Genomic DNA, 227 nt, shown 5'->3' with positions numbered 1-227 from the left:
GCTTGGAGGCACAGATCGATGCATTTTCAATAAGCCACTAATGACAGATGTGGCAAATTTTCTCAATTGTAGAAAGATATGAAGTCTAATAACTGAACATGGAAGACTAAAAGTGCAAAAATTTTTGTGGTACCGATTAAAACTTATACATTTAAACTTTTATACATTTCAATCTTTAAAGTGTGTACTGTTCTATATAGCAGAAATTTCTTTAGTTTTTCACCCCA

The sequence above is a fragment of the Penaeus monodon genome, chromosome 28 (genome assembly GCF_015228065.2).
Source record: "Penaeus monodon isolate SGIC_2016 chromosome 28, NSTDA_Pmon_1, whole genome shotgun sequence".
Classification (NCBI taxonomy): domain Eukaryota; kingdom Metazoa; phylum Arthropoda; class Malacostraca; order Decapoda; family Penaeidae; genus Penaeus; species Penaeus monodon.
The sequence above is the reverse complement of the archived record's forward strand: the minus strand, read 5'-3'. Positions refer to the sequence as shown.